Raw genomic sequence first — 20,509 nt, forward strand, 5'->3', positions numbered from 1 at the left:
GCAAAATCTACCCGTGCCTGGTTTACGGACCATGGTATTTCTGTTCTAAATTGGCCCGCCAACTCCCCTGACCTTAGCCCCATAGAAAATCTGTGGGGTATTGTGAAAATGAAGATGCAGAATGCCAGACCCAAAAACGCAGAAGAGTTGAAGGCCACTATCAGAGCAACCTGGGCTCTCATAACACCTGAGCAGTGCCAGAAACTCATCGACTCCATGCCACGCCGCATTAACGCAGTAATTGAGGCAAAAGGAGCTCCAACCAAGTATTGAGTATTGTACATGCTCATATTTTTCATTTTCATACTTTTCAGTTGGCCAACATTTCTAAAAATCCCTTTTTTGTATTAGCCTTAAGTAATATTCTAATTTTGTGACACACGGAATTTTGGATTTTCATTTGTTGCCACTTCAAATCATCAAAATTAAATTAAATAAACATTTGAATGCATCAGTCTGTGTGCAATGAATAAATATAATGTACAAGTTACACCTTTTGAATGCAATTACTGAAATAAATCAAGTTTTTCAAAATATTCTAATTTACTGGCTTTTACCTGTATGTATATATATATATATATATATATATAAAATAAATACTTGAATTTCAGTGTTCATTTATTTACACATATACACACACATAACACTCATCTACTCATTGTTGAGTTAAGGGTTGAATTGTCCATCCTTGTTCTATTCTCTGTCACTATTTTTCGAACCATGCTGAACACCCTCTCTGATGATGCATTGATGTGTGGCACGCACAAAAGTGCTTTCATCAAATGCACTAGATGGCAGTATTGTCCTGTTTAAGAGTGTCACAACATTGCTGTTTACGGCAGACGAACTGCTTTACGGTAGACGAAAACGTGACTGCTGTTGTTGTGTGTTGTTGCCACGCTGGGAGGACGTTAATGAAACTGCCTAACAATAAACCCACATAAGAAACCAAGAACTCGCCCTCCATCATTCTATAGTTATAACGTGATTGGGCAGGTACGCTTTTTTATATTGTGGAGGACCTGAGTCTGCCTGAATTTCGGGAGAAAATTTGTCCCGGGAGGTTTTCGGGAGAGGCGCTGAATTTCGGGAGTCTCCCGGAAAATCCGGGAGGGTTGGCAAGTATGAGATAAATATCAAATATTGAACCTCCAGAATGTTGTGCACTGTCCCACACAAGAGTATGACTATTCTAAAGTATAAATAACATGTCCTAATTAATCTGCTCTGTTATTATAATCAATCAATCAATGTTTATTTATCGCCCTAAATAACAAGTGTCTCAAAGGGCTGCACAAGCCACAACGGCATCCTCGGTTCAGATCCCACATCATTATAAATCAGATAATACTTTTAAACAAGTCAGTTACTAGAACGGCACTTTTTGTCACCCATCTAGCATGCCAAGTCTGTTAATTATAAATAGAGGGAGAAGTTTCAACCTTAATGTAACAATTTTTCAACTTTAACTTCACTCTGTCTACTTTCTCAAACTCCTTTTATTTTCCTGTGCATCACTGCAGCCATGTCCTTGTAAAATCTCACCGGTTGGGTTTTTTTTCCATCACAGCCTGTTGAACATATGGACCCACACAGAGGATACAGCACTCTTGCTGAAAGAACTTACTGGAAATGAGCAGAAGATGGCAGCAACATACACGGAAAGAGCCCTGTCATGGACTTGCATTAAAACACGTGCAGAGAGGACGTAAGGGGCCTCCAGGAATTCAAAGCTGCAATGCCTTGGTGGAGATGTGCAGTACACTCATGACCTGGACACACCATAAAACATGCTGAACATTATAAAGAAATTGCCATACACCATGAGGGACAAACATGAGTTAAGAGTTGATTGACATTACACATTTTGTGGAAAAACAAGTGAAGATTCTGACTGATCCTGTGTTTGGAAACATACAGGACACACCTACACCCGTACTTGCCAACCCTCCCGAATTTTCCGGGAGACGATGATCCAGTGCAGAGAGAGATCCGTGTCCAAGCGGGAGGTCGAGATCCAAGAGGCAGTCCGGGAAGCACGGGGAGAAACGAGGAATGTCGAGACGCACAGCTCGACATGCGGAACAAAAGCAGACTGCAGGAAGGACGACAAGGGAAAACGTGAGACCATATAAACACGACGGAGGAAAACACAGAGAGCGAAGGAAGGTTTACATAGAGCAGGATGATCGCTTACCGTACGCCAACGCAAGATTATATTCCGGCACCAGCATGGCAGGTTGTGCAGGCTTATGAAGGCAGCTCCTTCATTACAGACAGGTGCGCTGATTGCCGGTGAATGATTGCAGCTGGCGGCTGCTGCAGGGCGGAGTCCAGAGGTGCGACAAGCAGAGCGCAAGGATGATAATAAGTTTTTTCATATATGAGATGTTACTAATATCTCATCTACCCTATATTGCAAAAAGTATTTGGCCACCTGCCTTGACTCACATATGAACTTGAAGTGCCATCCCATTCCTAACCCATAAGGTTCAATATGATGTCGGTCCACGTTTTGCAGCTATTACAGCTTCAACTCTTCTGGGAAAGCTGTCCACAAGGTCGCGGAGTGTGTTTATAGGAATTTTCGACCATTCTTCCAAAAGCGCATTGGTGTGGTCACACACTGATGTTGGTCGAGAAGGCCTGGCTCTCAGTCGCCGTTCTAATTCATCCCAAAGGTGTTCTATCGGGTTCAGGTCAGGACTCTGTGCAGGCTAGTCAAGTTCATCCACACCATACTCTGTCATCCATGTCTTTATGGACCTTGCTTTGTGCACTGATGCACAGTCTTGTTGGAAGAGGAAGGGCCCCGCTCCAAACTGTTCCCACAATGTTGGGAGCATGGAGTTGTCCAAAATGTTTTGGTATCCTGGAGCATTCAAAGTTCCTTTCCTGTGTGTGATTAATACATTTTTATTGGCATTTGTTTCCTCCCAGTTTTGTGAGCCTTCCGATGTTCAGTTCATATTCTGCCTATATGAGAACAAACATCTTTTTGCCCAATTAAGATACACAATCCTCTCTGCATGTGTTTTAATACACACATATTAATTTAACACACACCTACTCAGCGGCCTAGTGGTTAGAGTGTACGCCCTGAGATCGGTAGGTTGTGAGTTCAAACCCCGGCCGAGTCATACCAAAGACTATAAAAATGGGACCTATTACCTCCCTGCTTGGCACTTAGCATCAAGGGTTGGAATTGGGGGTTAAATCACCAAAAATGATTCCCGGGCACGTCACTGCTGCTGCCCACTACTCCCCCCACCTCTCAGGGGGTGAACAAGGGGATGGGTCAAATGCAGAGGACAAATTTCACCACACCGAGTGTGTGTGTGACAATCATTGGTACTTTAACTTTAACTTTAACATATCTTTAGTACATCAAAGTGTCTTGGGATTCCAGATTGCTATAATAAGTTTAAGACCCCTTCTCTAAATTAACAGTACAATTATTGTCTAAACGTAAATGACCGCCATAACCACAACACCAGGGGGAGCTCCACTAACCACGTTAAACCCAGATTCCGATCTAACGAAGGTCTTAACTCATTCTCCTTCTATGCCACATCAATATGGAATGCACTCCCAACAGGTGTAAAAGAAAGGGCATATCTATCCTCCTTCAAAACCGCACTAAAAGAACACCTCCAGGCAACTTCAACCCTAAACTAACACCCTCCCCCCACCACATCCCACCTCCCTGGATTGTAAATAATCAAATGTAAATAATCAAATGTAGATACTTATTCTTATGCTTTCTGATCTCTCTCTCTATGTCCACTACTTACTGTACATATCCTACCAAGTCAGTCCTACACTGTTTCAATGTCCATTTCTCTGATGATGCAATTGTTGATGACTGAAGTGTTGATATCAACCAAACCTAACCCCCCCCACATCCCACACCCCGGATTGTAAATTATGTAAAGAATTCAATGTATATACTCTGATGATTAACTTGTGTGATGACTGTATTATGATGATAGTATATATTTGTACCATGAATCAATTTAAGTGGACCCCGACTTAAAGGGGAATATTATCACCAGACCTATGTAAGTGTCAATATATACCTTGATGTTGCAGAAAAAAGACCATATTTTTTTTTTACGGATTTCCGAACTCTAAATGGGTGAATTTTGGCGAATTAAACGCCTTTCTATTATTCGCTCTCGGAGCGATGACGTCAAGACATGACGTCACATCGGGAAGCAATTCGCCATTTTCTCAAACACATTACAAACACAGAGTCAAATCAGTTCTGTTATTTTCCGTTTTTTCGACTGTTTTCCGTACCTTGGAGACATCATGCCTCGTCGGTGTGTTGTCGGAGGGTGTAACAACACGAACAGGGACGGATTCAAGTTGCACCAGTGACCCAAAGATGCGAAAGTGGCAAGAAATTGGACTTTTGTTCCGAACACTTTACCGACGAAAGCTATGCTACGACAGAGATGGCAAGAATGTGTGGATATCCTGCGACACTCAAAGCAGATGCATTTCCAACTGGACTGGACAGATCAGCTTTCAGGAAAAGAGAGCGGATGAGGGTATGTCTACAGAATATATTAATTGATGAAAACTGGGCTGTCTGCACTCTCAAAGTGAATGTTGTTGCCAAATATGCTGTAAACCTAGTTCATAGTTGTTAGTTTCCTTTAATGCCAAACAAACACATACCAATCGTTGGTTAGAAGGCGATCGCCGAATTCGTCCTCGCTTTCTCCCGTGTCGCTGGCTGTCGTGTCGTTTTCGTCGGTTTCTCTTGCATACGGTTCAAACCGATATGGCTCAATAGCTTCAGTTTCTTCTTCAATTTCGTTTTCGCTACCTGCCTCCACACTACAACCATCCGTTTCAATACATGCCTAATCTGTTGAATCGCTTAAGCCGCTGAAATCCGAGTCTGAATCCGAGCTAATGTCGCTATAGCTTGCTGTTCTATGCGCCATGTTTGTTTGTGTTGGCATCACTATGTGACGTCACAGGAAAATGGACGGGTGTATATAACGATGGTTAAAATCAGGCACTTTGAAGCTTTTTTTAGGGGTATTGCGTGATGGGTAAAATTTTGAAAAAAACTTCGAAAAATAAAATAAGCCACTGGGAACTGATTTTTAATGGTTTTAACCCTTCTGAAATTGTGATAATGTTCCCCTTTAAACAAGTTGAAAAACTTATTGGGGTGTTACCATTTAATGGTCAATTGTACGTAATATGCACTGTACAGTGCAATCTACTAAAAAAAGTTTCAATCAATCAATCAATAGTCTACCAAACTCAGCTTTTCACAGTGCGATTGATGATCAAACACTGCGAATAAAGGCTGGCTGCTGTTCATACGTCTCACATGAGTTTTAGTGCCTGTGAGATCTCCCAAGGTTTCGGGGCTCCGTCTGGTCTAACTGGGTTACTCATCTTTTAGTTCGTGGCTCCAAATAAAACACAACAGCCACGCCAAACAAAACCAAACACAGACATTTTTTTTTTCCAGCTTGTGAGTCCAGGCAAAATAAAAGGACATCATTCAACTCTGAAGGTTCCCCCTGTTTGACAAGCTCTATATCAGTGAGATGGGAGGGGAAAGTTGAATCAACACATTGTCAAGGTTCTTCTTCGACATGTCATCTTCCTCTGTAGGTGTCAAGCTCTCCCCCCCAGCTGGAGAACTACTTCACGTTAAGCTCTGTCCGCCACACCCCGTTCGAGCTGAGGACATTTGTGCTCAACCGCCGTCTTGTCTTTCATCGACCCACCTCAGCCATCTTGACACTGTCTAGTGTTCCCACTTTAAACTGAAGATCACAGGTGCCGTGTCCACAACCAGGACATAGGGACCGAGGCGGCTGGGTCCTTAAGGCCTCATTGAGGGGATTCGGCTTGACTATCCTCTTTCAAAATAGGGCCGAAGAGGACCACGGAACACCCTGGCCCAGCTGTTTGGAAGGAAACTCAACACCAGCCGCACAGGAAAGCCACGGATTATGACCTTCTCTTCTTCGGCCATCTTCAGTGTGGCCGCGGACAAGGACCACAAAAACACATGCTTATAATTACATGCATTTATAAAACATTCCCATTCTTGTAATTCCCTTTGTTCATAATGCACCATAACTACTCTGAAAAGTAACTCATGCCTGATACTACAAAATGTGGTGCATACTGTGCTTTTTTTTTGGCAAATGGGTTTGAGTTTCTTTTTAGGAAATTCCTTCTGTGCTGTATTTTAATTTAATCAAGGGCAAAACTTTGGAATTCTATTATCATACATTAAAAAGAGCCTTTATCTGCCACTCACTTAAATCTACTACCTTGCCCAAAAGCATCCATTAATCAAAAACAAAATATACACTGCAAAAAGTCAGTGTTCAAAAACAAGAAAAAAAAATACAAAAATGAGGGGTATTTTATTTGAACTAGGCAAAATTATCTGCCAATAGAACAAGAAAATTCGGCTTGTCAAGACTTTCCAAAACAGGTCAAATTAGCTAACCTCAATGAACCCAAAAATACCTTAAAATGAGTATATTCTCACTAATAACAAGTGCACTTTTCTTGGTAGAAAAAAAGAGACCTTTTTGCTCAATTTGTTGAAAAATATTCTTAAATGAAGTAAATGCTAGTGCCATTATCTTGACATAATGATATGCGCTCGGCATTACATTTCTTGAAACCAGCAAACTTATACTAAAATTAATTTATTGTTCTTAATGGAACGGCAACAAGGCAACACCTTGTTACTCTCGGGGTCTACTAGCCGCTCAGCAAATCATATTGTCTAAAAATGCATTTTTCCATCGATAACATGACATCATCGCGCCAAGTGCGTGCTCTTTCAGTCGTGGCGCAGTGGAAGAGTGGCCGTGCGCGACCCGAGGGTCCCTGGTTCAATCCCCACCTAGTACCAACCTCGTCATGTCCGTTGTGTCCTGAGCAAGACACTTCACCCTTGCTCCTGATGGGTGCTGGTTAGCGCCTTGCATGGCAGCTCCCTCCATCAGTGTGTGAATGTGTGTGTGAATGGGTAAATGTGGAAGTAGTGTCAAAGCGCTTTGAGTACCTTGAAGGTAGAAAAGCGCTATACAAGTACAACCCATTTATCATTTATCAATTAGTGCACATATATACAGCCTGGCCCCAGGCCAAATTTTTTTTTATTGTAATTTTGAAGAATTTATCTGAATGTGCATGAACTATTTCTGTTCAAAATTGTTAGAAATGTCCCATGTTAAATGTTTAAATATTAACTGTCAGTTTGCTGTACTGTGCCAACTGTACTACTATAAGAGTACGTATTTTTTATTGTTTCATTGAAAATAAAACAGCAAAGTCCATTTGGCTGTCATCTGTTTTAATTATGAGACAATTGTGTCATGATTTTTTATTTCATGCTTGAAATACGAAATTCTCACTTTGAAAAAGCAGTTTTATACTTGTGAGTGTTGATGACACAGCTTTGCAATAGTTGATATTCTAGTTTCAAGCATGTTTTACTCAATATAGGTCATCAAATCTATCAGTAATATCTTACTGAGATAATTTAGGACCAAAACAAGTAAAACACTCTAACATAAAATCTGCTGAGTGAGGAGAATTATCTTATCAGACAGAAAATAAGCAAATATCACCCTTATTTGAGATATTTAATCTTACTTAGATTTGAGTTTTTGCAGTGTAGTTCGGAGTGGGGTTTGTATTGGATTGACAAAAACATTGTCACGGCGGGGTTTTCGCAGCTAACTGCGGGGTTCGATCTCCCGAAATGCAGACGGACTAGTCCGGACGTGGCGTGCAGGTAAAAACATGATTTAATTCTCAAAAAATCAAAGGAGTACAAAAAAACGGAAAAACAAGCCGAAGGCACTACGTGTTGATCGCACTTGGAGTCATACTTGCCAACCTTGAGACCTTCGAATTCGGGAGATTGGGGTTGGGGGGGAAAGGTTTGGTGGTAGTTGGGGTGTATATTGTAGCCCGGAAGAGTTAGGGATGCAAGGGGTTCTGGGTATTTGTTCTGTTGTGTTTATGTAGTGTTACGGTGCGGATATTCTCCCGAAATGTGTTTGTAATTCTTATTTGGTGTGGGTTCACAGTGTGGCGCATATTTGTAACAGTGTTAAAGTTGTTTATACGGCCACCCTCAGTGTGACCTGTACGGCTGTTGACCAAGTATGTCTTGCAGTCACTTTCGTGTGTATGCAGAAGCCGCATACAACATGTGACTGGGCCGGCACGCTGTTTGTATGGTGAAAAAGCGGACGCGTCGACAGGTCGTAGAGGACGCTAAAGGCAGTGCCATCAAGACACGCCCTTAATATTGTTGTCCGGGTGAAAATCAGGAGAAATTCGGTAGAATGGTTGCCCCGGGAGATTTTCGGGGGGGGAACTGAAATTCGGGAGTCTCCTGGAAAAATCTGGAGGGTTTGAGCCATCGCTATCACTTAGCATGGCTAGGAGACAAGCAAAACTTTCATACAAAGGTTGCATGAAGCAAACAATGACGCCAGGCCGACTGACCGGCAAAGGCAGGCTTAAATAATGCCTCTGATTAGTGCTCGGGAAGCAGGTGAGTGGGAGAACACTAATCAAAGACAGGTGAACACAATGAGCAACCATGGCAACTAAAACAAACTCAGAGGTGCACAAACGGGAACTAAAGGAGTCCAAAACTAACAGAAAATACAAAACATGACCCGAACCACGGATCATGACAGATTGAAATAATCTTTTAGTTTTATGAGTAATTTAAACCAATGAGGCTTAAATCAGTTGATTGTTCCATATGAATAATGTTTGGAGCAATACTCTGGGTAAACCACTTTGACAAAGCAATACTTATTCCCTGCATGCTGACAATATCTTTGTAACCTCACATCCCAATGCAACATGAATTATCGCAGTGGTCCACGTGAAAAACTGGACTCCACAGAGGAAGGTTTGTTAACATTATATAACAGCTGTAAAATATTTCAGATCGCTCGATTTTATTGTAATGTTTTGGGTGGCTCTTTCTTCATAGACAATTTTGCGATCTATTTCTTTTTTTTTAACATTCACACTGAGAGCATATGTTATTCTGGTGAAAAATAATAATAAAACAATTTAAAAAAAAACTTTCAGATGAAGAAAAAGAGCGACTGCATTTGCTCAAATTCCTACAAACCACACCTTCCCCTGGCAGCTCATGCCCGACAGCTCTCCCAGCTCCGTGGGCTCATGTCTTAGGTTTCTCCAAATATTTTCTAATGCCACTGAAGAATGTTCTAATGTCGTTAAAATAGCAGCACTGTTGTATTTTCTTTCACGGGATACTATATGGAGAAGCTCGACTGAACTAAAAGTTATACTTCTATTTAACCCACATATAGTATTCCCCTGTGTGGAGTTGCAAAGCAGTTTACACATACACACACACACTCTTACATGTACGCACACACACACACACTGTGCAGGATTGTATAGCAAGCATTAATGCCATAAATGTCATGATTTATTTCTGTCACTGACAGAAATATTTGCTACTGTATGAACTTGAATGACTACATTTGACTAAAAATAAAGCTGCGGTGTCATGGAGAGTTTCTTTGGCTCAGTCCCGTTTTTTTTTTGGTTTTTTTTTTGCCTTTGAGTGGGTCTGCAGGGCCTCTGCGTCTTTAGCCCAGCCAACATGTTCCAGTACTTTTTGTACAAAAACAAACAGAAACCACTAAGTCTGGCCACACCATGGAAGGGTATGGGAGTTAATGGCGGTAATTTTTGGTTACATTTCTTCATATATTGCAGTAAAAGAAGAGTTAAAGGGGCCTTGTCCTACAGTTTTATTCAACTTTTTACACTTCTGTATGTCCATCCATCTTCTTTCGCTTATCCGAGGTCTGGTCGCGGGGGCAGCAGCCTAAGCAGGGAAGCCCAGACTTCCCTCTCCCCAGCCACTTCGTCCAGCTCCTCCCGGGGGATCCCAAGGCATTCCCAGGCCAGCCGGGAGACATAGTCTTCCCAACGTGTCCTGGGTCTTCCCCGTGGCCTCCTACCGGTCGGACGTGCCCGAAACCCCTCCCTAGGGAGGCGTTCGGGTGGCAACCTGACCAGATGCCCGAATCACCTCATCTGGCTCCTCTCGATGTGGAGGAGCAGCGGCTTTACTTTGAGCTCCTCCCGGATGACAGAGCTTCTCACCCTATCTCTAAGGGAGAGCCCCGCCGCCGGCGGAGGAAACTCTTTTCGGCCGCTTGTACCCGTGATCTTGTCCTTTCGGTCATGACCCAAAGCTCATGACCATAGGTGAGGATGGGAACGTAGATCGACCGGTAAATCGAGAGCTTAGCCTTCCGGCTCAGCTCCTTCTTCACCACAACGGATCGATACAGCGTCCGCATTACTGAAGACGCCGCACTGATCCGCCTGTTGATCTCACGATCCACTCTTCCCTCACTCGTGAACAAGACCGAGGTACTTGAACTCCTCCACTTGGGGCAGTATCTCCTCCCCAACCTGACCAGATGCCCGAACCACCTCATCTGGCTCCTCTCGATGTGGAGGAGCAGCGGCTTTACTTTGAGCTCCTCCCGGATGACAGAGCTTCTCACCCTATCTCTAAGGGAGAGCCCCGCCACCCGGCGGAGGAAACTCATTTTAACCGCTTCTACCCGTGATCTTGTCCTTTCGGTCATGACCCAAAGCTCATGACCATAGGTGAGGATGGGAACGTAGATCGACCGGTAAATCGAGAGCTTTGCCTTCCGGCTCAGCTCCTTCTTCACCACAACGGATCGATACAGCGTCCGCATTACTGAAGAGGCCGCACCGATCCGCCTGTTGATCTCACCATCCACTCTTCCCTCACTCATGAACAAGACTCCGAGGTACTTGAACTCCTCCACTTGGGGCAAGATCTCCTCCCCAACCCGGAGATGGCACTCCACCCTTTTCCGGGCGAGAACCATGGACTCGGACTTGGAGGTGCTGATTCCCATCCCAGTCGCTTCACACTCGGCTGCGAACCGATCCAGTGAGAGCTGAAGATCTTGGCCAGATGAAGCCATCAGGACCACATCATCTGCAAAAAGCAGAGACCTAATCCTGCAGCCACCAAACCAGATACCCTCAACGCCCTGACTGCGCCTAGAAATTCTGTCCATAAAGGTTATGAACAGAATATTGTACTTTTGTTTTACATGATGAAAAAGTGTGACATTTCTACAAAATCTTCATGAAAATAGAAGCCAGAAAGGTTATTTTTTGTATCTAACCCGGTTGAAGTCAGTATTGGGAATTTTATAGTAGAAGTTGCCTTCTAGTGGGTTCTGCTGATCACGCACACTTGCACGGGAGCATAGGTGGGTAGTAACCCGCTACATTTACTCCGTTACATCTACGTGAGTAACTTTTGGGATAAAAAATTGTACTTCTAAGAGTAGTTTTAATGCAACATACTTTTACTTTTACTTGAGTATATTTATAGAGAAGAAACGCTACTTTTACTCCGCTCCATTTATCTACATTCAGCTCGCTACTCGCTACTGATTTTTATCGATCTGTTAATGCACGCTTTGTTTGTCAGACAGACCTTCAAAGTAGGATCTATCGCATGCCTGCGTTTCACCAATCAAATGCAGTCACTGGTGACGTTTGACTCTGTTTCACCAATCAAACAGAGCCAGTAGATATTTTGGCTGTCACCGTAGGCTGATGTTAGCTTCCCTGCTATGAATCACTGTCAAACGTACATCGTGTGGGGACATTTGTTAACGCACTGCGGCCTCATAGACAGACAGAGACACACACACTCACACGCACAGTCGCACACACAATCACGCATGCGTACAAACACCAATCAGAAGTGCACAGTGTGTTCCCAGGTGCAGCCCACACCTATCAGTTTATGGTTTGCGTAAAGGCTAACTTGTTATTTTCCTTTGTAATCTCTGCCTACTGAGTCTATGGTGCTGTTAAGTTATTGTGGCTCAATTTGCCTTCATTTTTTTTCATGTTAATGTATTATTATTTAATATATATTATTGTTTTAGTTGCTTAAGAGATATTCCTGGCTCTGAAATTACTCATTGCTATTTTTATGTTTTTGTGCATTATTTGTTGCCGTCATCATTAAACGAACAGGTTACTCATCAGTTACTCAGTACTTGAGTAGTTTTTTCACAACATACTTTTTACTTTTACTCAAGTAAATATTTGGGTGATTACTCCTTACTTCTCTCTACGGGTTGGGGAGGAGATCTTGTCCCAAGTGGAGGAGTTCAAGTACTTCGGAGTCTTGTTCACAAGTGAGGGAAGAGTGGATCGTGAGATCGACAGGCGGATCGGTGCGGCGTCTTCAGTAATGCGGACGCTGTATCGATCCGTTGTGGTGAAGAAGGAGCTGAGCCGGAAGGCAAAGCTCTCAATTTACCGGTCAATCTAAGTTCCCATCCTCACCTATGGTCATGAGCTTTGGGTTATGACCGAAAGGACAAGATCACGGGTACAAGCGGCCAAAATGAGTTTCCTCCGCCGGGTGGCGGGGCTCTCCCTTAGAGATAGGGTGAGAAGCTCTGCCATCCGGGGGGAGCTCAAAGTAAAGCCGCTGCTCCTCCACATCGAGAGGAGCCAGATGAGGTGGTTCGGGCATCTGGTCAGGATGCCACCTGAACGCCTCCCTAGGGAGGTGTTTAGGGCACGTCCGACCGGTAGGAGGCCGCGGGGAAGACCCAGGACACGTTGGGAAGACTATGTCTCCCGGCTGGCCTGGGAACACCTCTGGGTCCCACAGGAAGAGCTGGACGAAGTGGCTGGGTAGAGGGAAGTCTGGGCTTCCCTGCTTAGGCTGCTGCCCCCGCGACCCGACCTCGGATAAGCGGAAGAAGATGGATGGATGGATGGATGGATGGATGGACTCCTTACTTTTACTTGAGTAATAAATCTCTAAAGTAACAGTACTCTTACTTGAGTACAATTTCTGGCTACTCTACCCACCTCTGCACGGGAGTTCGGCACTCAGGGTTCAACAAAGTTTTATTGATCATGAGTTGTAACACCTCCCTCAACTTTTCAGTCCTCGTCACTCTGGTTTGCTTGCTCCAACGTCTCTCCAACCACTCCTCCTCCTTCTTCTGCTCCCGGCCGCCACTGAAAAGAACAACAGGTGATTAGATAACTAGCCCCAGCTGGGCAATCTAATCACCTGTCAGCTGTGTTTCGAAGCCGGCCCTGGCACAGCCCACTGGACTTTCACAATATCATGCTAAACCCACTCGACGTTCATTGCATCCGGTCTCCCTCAGAGGGCGGGGGGGAATTAAAACTCATCAGCAATTAAAACATATACCGTAAATTTCTTTGCTTGGCTTATGCAACTTCCAGTCAATAAAGTTTTATTCAAAGTACACACTTCTCAAAGATATATTAACCGCCCCGACCACATGATGGCGACAAATACACATGTAACAATGTTAATTCAATGACAAGCATGACACACTTTAACAACAAGAGTTTACAACTTGTAGTTGTAACAGAACAGCTACTGTCAACAACTTGTGATCTGATTGGCTATCGCAACTGTCTCTCCACTCTATTAGTTCTCAAATTCATTCGCTAACGGTGAGTATCCAATCACAGTACGCGTAAATGTCACGTTCAACGTGAGGCCATCTAGAAGGCCTTACTCATGACAACTCGTGATGTGATTGGCTACCGCAATTATCTATCAACTGTATGTCACCGTTCACTTACAGTGCATGGATGCCTGCATTGTTGATTCTGAAGGCGTCTGAATTCTGATTGGATACAAAGCATACTTGCCAACCTTGAGACCTCCGATTTCGGGAGGTGGGGGGTGGGGGTGGCGGGGGCGTGGTTAAGAGGGGAGGAGTATATTTACAGCGAGAATTCACCAAGTCAATATATATATATATATATATATATAAGAAATACTTGACTTTCAGTGAATTCTAGCTATATATATATATTTATTTTATTATATATATATATATATATATATATATATACATATATATATGTATGTATGTATATATATATATATATATATATATATATATATATATATATATATAAAATACTTGACTTTCAGTGAATTCTAGCTATATATATATATATATATTTACTTTATTATATATATATATATATATATATATATATATATATATATATATATATATATATATATAAAATAAATACTCGAATTTCAGTGTTCATTTATTTACAAATATACACACACATAACACTCATCTACTCATTGTTGAGTTAAGGGTTGAATTGTCCATCCTTGTTCTATTCTCTGTCACTATTTTTCTATCCATGCTGAACACCCTCTCTGATGATGCATTCTGCTTCGTCTCCTTGTTGTGTGCGCAGTTGTGCACTGCACTCTCTAAAAGCCCTAGATGTTATTGTCACATATGCATGTACAGTAGATGGCAGTATTGTCCTGTTTAAGAGTGTCACAACATTGCTGTTTACGGCAGACGAACTGCTTTACGGTAGACAAAAACGTGACTGCTGTTGTTGTGTGTTGTTGCCGCGCTGGGAGGACGTTAATGAAACTGCCTAACAATAAACCTGGAGGGGGCGTGGCCTCCAGCTCCGCCTGAATTTTGGGAGATTTTCGGGAAAAAATTTGTCCCGGGAGGTTTTCGGGAGAGGCGCTGAATTTCGGGAGTCTCCCGGAAAATCCGGGAGGGTTGGCAAGTATGATACAAAGTAAAACTAAAAACAACAGGAGTGGAAGGAGCATACTATGACATGAAGAGAATATGAATACTTTTAGATATTTAGGGAAAGTAAATTAAAAAAATAATTGTATATGTAATTATGATCATGATTTCTGGTTATGTTAGGCCAACAGAGAAGGCCTTGCTGGCCCTGACGGCACACCACTGCTCGGACCCTTTTCGAGCCAAGGCTGGCGGTGGGGCTCAATTTCAAGCAGAGGACGAGGTGGCCGAGTGGTTAAGGCGATGGACTGCTAATCCATTGTGCTCTGCACGCGTGGGTTCGAATCCCATCCTCGTCGGACTTTTTTTGAACAATTTCCTTTGTGGATCAATAAAGTTTGTCTAAGTCTAAGTCCAAAGGTCAACGATGGGTTCACTACTCACATAGGAGGGGGCATTGTGGGCTGGGCGGCAGCTGAAGGCAGGGCTCCTGGAGGTCCGATCCCCGCCTTTTGTATGAAAATAGACCTGACGTGACCCGCTCATCGGCAGTTCGCCTTATAATCCGGTGCGCCCTATGGTCCGGAAAATACGGTACTCTCCATTCTGTTACTCAATCGAAGAATCTTCCCCATAGGAACTTTGTACAAAGAGACAAAATAAATATTGCCACATTTTTAGAAGTTGACTATGTATTATCAGATTATAGATGGAATTATTTTGATATGGAATGAAGAACCTTTGCGCTGAAGATCTTTTGGCTTTGAAAGTGTTCCCTTGTAATCTGTTTGTGTCTAACTCGGTGGTTCCCACACTTTAACATCAATGTCAATTTTGAGGGACGTAGTTGACAGACCACAGAGATAAATGAGACCCGCCCCACACTTTGACCCTATCCAGAACCTCAGACTGGACTGTGAGACTTACTGGTCTTCATCATTTGTCATGTCTATTCCCCACACAGCCTGGAATTCTTGCTCTGGACCAAATAGGTTTGGTTAGGAATATGAGCCCAGGCAAATTGCTTAAAAACAGTTCAATTATTTTATGAGAAAAATGTCAAAACATCCATTTGTTGTTGTTCAATACACTTGATTGACACACGTAGCCTAAATATCTGAACACTTTAAATATCGCCCAAAATTTTTTAGAGATATTTAAGTAGTTTAAATGTATTGACATGATTAAAGGGGAACATTATCACCAGACCTATGTAAGCGTCAATATATACCTTGATGTTGCAGAAAAAAGACCATATATTTTTTTAACCAATTTCCGGACTCTAAATGGGTGAATTTTGGCGAATTAAACGCCTTTCTATTATTCGCTCTCGGAGCGATGACGTTGTGACGTCACATCGAGAAGCAATCCGCTATTTTCTCAAACACATTACAAACACCAAGTCAAATCAGCTCTGTTATTTTCCATTTTTTCGACTGTTTTCCGTACCTTGGAGACATCATGCCTCGTCGGAGTGTTGTCGGAGGGTGTAACAACACGAACAGGGACGGATTCAAGTTGCACCAGTGGCCCAAAGATGCGAAAGTGGCAAGAAATTGGACGTTTGTTCCGCACACTTTACCGACGAAAGCTATGCTACGACAGATGATCAAGAGAAGAATATCGACCCTAGCTTCCCTGGCCTGCTGACATCAACTCCAAAACTGGACAGATCAGCTTTGAGGAAAAGAGAGCGGATGAGGGTATGTCTACAGAATATATTAATTGATGAAAACTGGGCTGTCTGCACTCTCAAAGTGCATGTTGTTGCCAAATGTATTTCATATGCTGTAAACCTAGTTCATAGTTGTTAGTTTCCTTTAATGCCAAACAAACACATACCAATCGTTGGTTAGAAGGCGATCGCCGAATTCGTCCTCGCTTTCTCCCGTGTCGCTGGCTGTCGTGTCGTTTTCGTCGGTTTCGCTTGCATACCGTTCAAACCGATATGGCTCAATAGCTTCAGTTTCTTCTTCAATTTCGTTTTCGCTACCTGCCTCCACACTACAACCATCCGTTTCAATACATTCGTAATCTGTTGAATCGCTTAAACCGCTGAAATCCGAGTCTGAATCCGAGCTAATGTCGCTATAACTTGCTGTTCTATATGCCATGTTTGTTTGTATTGGCATCACTGTGTGACGTCACAGGAAAATGGACGGGTGTATATAACGATGGTTAAAATCAGGCACTTTGAAGCTTTTTTTAGGGATATTGCGTGATGGGTAAAAATTTTTTAAAAACTTCGAAAAATAAAATAAGCCACTGAGAACTGATTTTTAATGGTTTTAACCCTTCTGAAATTGTGATAATGTTCCCCTTTAAACACACTAACTTTGTATTCTGTTTTTGAGAACCTTTTAATGCATTTGACGTCAATATTGAATCATTTTATTATTGTTTAGTTAGCAGTGACTTTCCCATTTGCCCAACGTGGAAAAAAAGCTTCAGATGATGGCCAGCAAAATAATAACATATAGTTACACAAGTTAATTATGTAGCTTCTGCTCTCTACTAGAATAACATTTAGTTGTTCTGCCTCTCACTTTTCATCTGTAGAATGGATGGATAAACAAAGGTACATTATTTGTAGTCAATATTAGGCCTGGGACAAAAGTCAATGAAACAGTTAATTGAACGATAAATGAAAATGAACTTGATAACTCATCGATACATTGCCATGTATGATGAATGATGGGTTCCCACTTCTCTGTGAGCGCTTTGAGTATCCAATAATAGAAAAGCGCGATATAAAATCTAATCATTTATTATCATTATTATGTCTGTGTGTGTTATGATCCGCTGCCCGGATCGTAGTCTGTTTAAGCTTTTTGAGTCACTTGTGTTTTCTGTTAGTTTTGGACTCCTTTAGTTCCTGTTTATGCACCTCTGAGTTTGTTACCATGGCTACGTATTACAAACCCCGTTTCCATTGTGTTGGGAAATTGTGTTAGATGTAAATATAAACGGAATACAATGATTTGCAAATCATTTTCAACCCATGTTCAGTTGAATATGCTACAAAGACAACATATTTGATGTTCAAACTGATAAACGTTTTTTTTTGTTGCAAATAATCATTAACTATAGAATTTGATGCCAGCAACACGTGACAAAAAAGTTGGGAAAGGTGGCAATAAATACTGATAAAGTTGAGGAATGCTCATCAAACACTTATTTGGAACATCCCACAGGTGAACAGGCAAATTGGGAACAGGTGGGTGCCATGATTGTATATAAAAATAAATTCCATGAAATGCTCAGTCATTCACAAACAAGGATGGGGCGAGGGTCACCACTTTGTCAACAAATGTGTGAGCAAATTGTTGAACAGTTTAAGAAAAACCTTTCTCACCCAGCTATTGCAAGGAATTTAGGGATTTCACCATCTACGGTCCGTAATATCAACAAAGGGTTCAGAGAATCTGGAGAAATCACTGCACGTAAGCAGCTAAGCCCGTGACCTTCAATCCCTCAGGCTGTACTGCATCAACAAGCAACATCAGTGTGTAAAGGATATCACCACATGGGCTCAGGAACACTTCAGAAACCCACTGTCAGTAACTACAGTTGGTCGCTACATCTGTAAGTGCAAGTTAAAACTCTCCTATGCAAGGCGGAAACCGTTTATCAACAACACCCAGAAACGCCGTCGGCTTCGCTGGGCCTGAGCTCATCTAAGGTGGACTGATACAAAGTGGAAAAGTGTTCTGTGGTCTGACGAGTCCACATTTCAAATTGTTTTTGGAAACTGTGGACGTCGTGTCCTCCGGACCAAAGAGGAAAAGAACCATCCCGATTGTTATAGGCGCAAAGTTGAAAAGCCAGCATCTGTGATGGTATGGGGGTGTATTAGTGCCCAAGACATGGGTAACTTACACATCTGTGAAGGCACCATTAATGCTGAAAGGTACATACAGGTTTTGGAGCAACATATGTTGCCATCCAAGCAACGTTACCATGGACGCCCCTGCTTGTTTCAGCAAGACAATGCCAAGCCACGTGTTACAATAGCGGGGCTTCAAAGTAAAAGAGTGCGAGTACTAGACTGGCCTGTCTGTAGTCCAGACCTGTCTCCCATTGAAAATGTGTGGCGCATTATGAAGCCTAAAATACCACAACGGAGACCCCCGGACTGTTGAACAACTTAAGCTGTACATCAAGCAAGAATGGGAAAGAATTCCACCTGAGAAGCTTAAAAAATGTGTCCCCTCAGTTCCCAAACGTTTACTGAGTGTTGTTAAAAGGAAAGGCCATGTAACACAATGGTAAAAATGCTCCTGTGCCAACTTTTTTTTGCAATTTGTTGCTAAGTTATTGATTATTTGCAAAAAAGAATAAAGTTTCTCAGTTCCAACATCAAATATATTGTCTTTGCAGTCTATTCAATTGAATATAAGTTGAAAAGGATTCGCAAATCATTGTATTCTGTTTTTATTCACGAATTACACAACGTGCCAACTTCACTGGTTTTGGCTTTTGTAAAATTCAGCTGGAATATTTCATCCCCCAAGATCTCGTAATTTAGGCGTTGCCTTTATTTGCTTTACATTTTTTTCATGGCTAAAAATAAAAAAATACTAGCGCATTGTGGTTTGCTTCCCCTCTTCCATAAGTTGTAATCGCCACTTTTACTGGTGAGAAATGTTCGGCATTCATCAGCGCAGAGACCTCTGACATAGAATAACACTCTGGTCCTTTCTAGACATGCCTGAACACACACACACACACACACACACACACACACACACACACACACACACACACACACACACACACACACACACACACACACAAACACACACAGACACATTCTTGTATTTCTTACCTTCTTGAGACCTGAGAAAAATGCCTACCTCTTTAGGACCACCCTTTCTAGATATATAAAGATGTGTATTTACAACATTAATAATATATACATACTATGTTAGTATAAAAAAAGCTTGTTGTGAAAAATTAGTTGGAATTTCACAAGAAAAAGGTCATAATTTCACAAGAAAAACTTGGAATTTTGGCAGTTATAACAAAAGTCGTCATTTCACTCAACGCAAGTCAAAATGTTACAAGAAAATCTGAACATTTGTGCAATATTATGATAAAAGTTGGAATTTTACTCAAAAACAGTCGCAACTTTACGAGAAAAGCTCAACATTTTGACAATTTTATGAAAAGAGTCGCAATTTTACTCAACAAAACTCACTATGTTTATAAGGAAACTTTAACATTTTGGCAATATTGTAACAATAATCGAAATTTTACCCGGCAAAATTATGACAAAAGTCATAATTTTACCTCAAAAATGTCACTATTTTACACAACAAAAAAAATTACCAATACCGTGATAAAAGTCTGAATTTTATATGAAAAATGTCACCATTTTGCAGTAAAAAGTAATATTTTTTACGAGAAAATATTGCAATATTACAGAAACAGAAAGAATATGTGAAATTGTTCCCAATTTTATGAAAAAAAAGTCAACACATTGTGAGAAAAAGACTGCTTTTAGTAAAAAAATAAAAAAAAAATAAAAAAAATTGTTTGTAATTGTTTTTGAATCTTCATTATTTACTTCAAGTTATTCCAATATGTCTCTATATACATATTTATTGTATTTATTAATTTTGGCCAAAGTGGGCACATTTCATTTTCTTACACACACTTGTTATTTCATATGTTGACCAGAGGGGGAGCACTTTTAAAACCGACACACAGTCAATTTGAAAAATCTCTCCTTTTTGGGACCACCCTCATTTTGATAGATTTCACCACCAGGGGTGCAAATGAGACAGTCTCTATTAGATGCAATGGTTTTCTGTATTGGGACCATGATTTATGTC

At 41.7% G+C, this 20,509-nt stretch overlaps 1 non-coding gene across 1 annotated transcript; it reads left to right on the forward strand.

Annotated features, from left to right (window-relative positions):
- Positions 1–14,949: 14,949 nt before the first annotated feature.
- On the forward strand, positions 14,950–15,031 carry trnas-gcu (transfer RNA serine (anticodon GCU)). Its single transcript has one exon. It is a non-coding gene; the product is annotated as a tRNA-Ser (tRNA).
- Positions 15,032–20,509: the final 5,478 nt, after the last annotated feature.

This window comes from Nerophis lumbriciformis, linkage group LG12 (genome assembly GCF_033978685.3).
Source record: "Nerophis lumbriciformis linkage group LG12, RoL_Nlum_v2.1, whole genome shotgun sequence".
In the NCBI taxonomy this organism is placed as follows: domain Eukaryota; kingdom Metazoa; phylum Chordata; class Actinopteri; order Syngnathiformes; family Syngnathidae; genus Nerophis; species Nerophis lumbriciformis.